General features: G+C 46.8%; 1 long non-coding RNA gene across 1 annotated transcript; it reads right to left on the minus strand.

The window, feature by feature from the left end:
• Nucleotides 1-417: 417 nt before the first annotated feature.
• On the minus strand, nucleotides 418-3,077 carry LOC116448139. Its single transcript, XR_004241832.1, has 2 exons — nucleotides 2,937-3,077; nucleotides 418-2,211 (listed from the first exon to the last, which is right to left on the minus strand). It is a non-coding gene; the product is annotated as an uncharacterized LOC116448139 (long non-coding RNA).
• Nucleotides 3,078-3,454: the final 377 nt, after the last annotated feature.

The raw sequence follows: 3,454 nt of genomic DNA on the forward strand, positions 1-3,454 counted from the left end.
AGGGAGTACAGCCTCAGGTGTAAACCATTTTTGAATCTCTGTTGCAAAAATTTTCACTTAAGGACTCCCCACGTAGTTAACTGCTTCACTCTTTCTTTCTGTGAGCAGCTACCTATTTAACATATTGGGATTAAATAAATAAGTGTGGAAGAAAAAATCTGTTTCTCTAACATACATAAAATGTACATCATCTGCAAAATATGTTGAGTAGCTTTTGTGCAAATCACAATAACTGTAACATGAGAAAAATAGATCTAATCAGATTTCATGCTTATTCATTCTTTGGCATTGCATGAAGCACAATGATTCCTTTAGGGCGTAATCCAATGCCTGTCAGTCTTTGGGAATACTCCCACCTATTTTATTGTGGAACAGATCTTGATTTAAGAGACGCAAAAAGGAAAATACATATAAGCGTTGGCAAAATTAAAAGTGGTTTATTCAGACAGATATCAGTCCCAGATGAAGTGAAGTAAGCGATGATGAGTAACTCCATGATAAAGGATTATGAAAAAGCCTGCACTGGGAAACACTATTTCCAACAATGTAAATCTAGTCTTGTTTTACACCCTGGTGTATTTCTATCCCTTATATATGCCTGTATTACCAGTTCTTTGGGCTTTTTTTATTATCCATACAGCTACACAATCCTTTTAAAACTCCTACTAAGCTATTTGGATCCATAGAATTTTCTGCCATTGTGTTTCAGACATCTTGATGAACTATATCTCAAAAGTAATTTAGAAAATTAAGCCAAACCAGGATTTAAAACACAATAAAATAAGCTGACACCAATTGTTCAGTGACTGACTTTTTTTTTTTTTTTTTTTTTTGCATTGGCCCGATCCTATATCTTTATCCATCAAAACTTCTTTTGCAGTTCAGGTAAATTAAATTCCAGGTCCTTAATAGCAAATAAATCTGTCAATATCACAGATCCCCAGCTAGAGGGAAATGTTCCTACCTACATCAATTTAAGTCGGGTAAAGAACCAAGCTGATGCAGTTGTGTCACCTTCTCCTGCTGTGCTCCTCCTCCACAGGAATCTGTAATAATCTATATGAATAACCAGCAATTTATTTTCATATTTTTAAGTACTTCTAAATGACAGGAAGACTTTGTCTAGAAGAATACACAGTTAAACTAGAAATTAGCCTTGTCATGTGGGTTTTGTACAAAAATTCCGTTAGCTTTCACCTCTGTGTTCAGTGGTTTACCATGTCATTTATGTCAGCAATAACACAGCAAACATGCACAATTCGCCTATTAAGTTATGTGAGCAGCAGAAATGCTGGAATACAGTATACAAAAATTTTAACAATGTAGAAAAAAACCTGAAACAAACAAAAAACCCCCAAACAAACCCAAAACGTCCAAACAAAGGCATTTGACATATTTTGAAGTAACTTAAGCACATATATTTAATATAAAAATAACTCCCTCGAAGGCATGCTGTCATGCACAGAAAAATATGCGTTGCAGACTTGCTCTTTTCCCTCTCAGGCACTGCGGGAACTTCATACATTAATTATTCTAACACAGCGAACTTCAGAATGAGCAGGTTTTCAATACCACATCCTACAGCTGCGTTCTGGGCGTACTTCGAATTTTCTACCCAAATCTGCTCCCTGAAAATGAGCTACACTCGGTATCTCGTGTAGCTTCCCTGATTGTTCATTATGACATTTATCTTTCTTTACACGGATTTTTCAGTCTGCATTTGCTTGATCCTTAAGCAGGGATTTTGTCCCTAGTTTTGCAGAAGTTATGAACAATTGATCCTAGAAGTCCTGATAAATAGCAAGCATGACTCCATTACCGCTTGCAGGATCAGAGCCCAGTTGTCTCCCTCCTTGACGCCACAGTTCTCAGGCTCTCAATTAACGAAATACACGGTACGATTTAATAGTTTGTGTTTAGAACAAATATTGCAAAAAGCCTTCACGGACAGAGAATTATACATTACAAACCACCCTCGTACAAACTACAACGTGCTGTGTTGAGAACTGTTTGCTGCCGTTCTGAGAGACTTCGGCATCATTTATGCATTTGCTGGGCCAGCTCTGAAGCGAGTTCTGAAGGCACATTTATACCCACAAATTATGCTATATTATTCCCGCGAAGTGTTTATGTCAGTTGTCAATTCGTGCGTATTCAAGAAACACAGCGAAGAACAGCTTGTACAGTACCGTGTCAATTGTGAGGAACAATCTGAAAAAAAAAAAAAGAAAAAGCTAATAACGGTGAAGAAGGATTATTCACGAATATATATATATAAGTAAGCTTTCAGATGTGCTTTATTCTTAAGTTGTTAGCTACAAATAAGCCCTTTAAAGCGGTGCCTTCAAGGCCACACTGACCACAAGGAGATTTTTGTTCTGAAAGCGACTTTAACGAAAAGGCTGAAATGACCGCTCGAGGCAAGACGATCACTTAAATCGCTACAAATGATCATGGAGAGGTGAAGCTCGGGCACTTAAAAAAGCACGAAGCTGCCTAGAGCGAATAGTTCCAATGCTATTTGCTTCTTTTAAAAACCGCATCGGGGAGGCTGGCGGAAGGTTTGAATTGGCGCTCAGACATTCGGTGTCTCGCAGGCACCGTTCCATTAGCGGAACGTTTTCAATTAACCTCGTAGGAGCCGTTTACACTTTTTCACCGTGACACACGAAGTGATGGATACCAAGAGGGGCGAACAGCCCCACCCTCGCTGCGGCACCCGCGTGTCAGACTCAGCCCCTCCTGGCTTGGCCTGAGCGCTCCTCTCGGCTGCCTCGACCAGCTCTCCCCGCTCACACCGCCTTCCCCCGGGCTGACACCCGCTCATCGCCCCGCGCTCGCGGCTGCTCATTAGCCGCAAACGGGCGGAGCTGGGACCGCCCCTCCCCCCGCCCCCAGGGGTTTCTTTCCTCCCCCCTCCCCTTTTTATCACGCACCCCAGCGGCGGCGGGGCAACACCGGCCTCCTCCGCTCCTTTTCCGCCGGAGCGAAAGCAGCCGGCTGGGGCGCAGCGGGGCTCCACAGCGCCCGTGCTCGGGGGAAGGCGGGCACACGGCGCCAGAGGGGCGGTCCCCGCTCTCCCGGGGCGGGCGGAGGCGGCGGGCACGGCCGGGAGGGGCCGGGAGGGGCCGGGAGGGGCCGGGAGGAGCGCGGGACCCGCCCCGCCCCGATCTCCGCCCGCCCGGCGTCACGCGCACCGCCCACGCCGCCGGCCAATCGCGGGCCGCCCCCGCCCCCCCGGCAGGGGCCGCCCAGCGCCGGCGCTCCGCGTCCAATCCGCGGCCGCGGGGCGCGCACCGCCCCCTGCGTATTTGCATCCAGCATTTCTATTGGCTGGACGGCACGCGAGGGGGGCGTGCCTTGCGGGGGCGGGGAGGAAGGGGCGCACGCCCCAGAGCAACCCGAGCCGGCGGCCGCCCTCATTGGAGGAGGGCGCGGAGACGTCACGCTCCGG

The sequence above is a fragment of the Corvus moneduloides genome, chromosome 1, assembly GCF_009650955.1.
Source record: "Corvus moneduloides isolate bCorMon1 chromosome 1, bCorMon1.pri, whole genome shotgun sequence".
Taxonomy (NCBI): domain Eukaryota; kingdom Metazoa; phylum Chordata; class Aves; order Passeriformes; family Corvidae; genus Corvus; species Corvus moneduloides.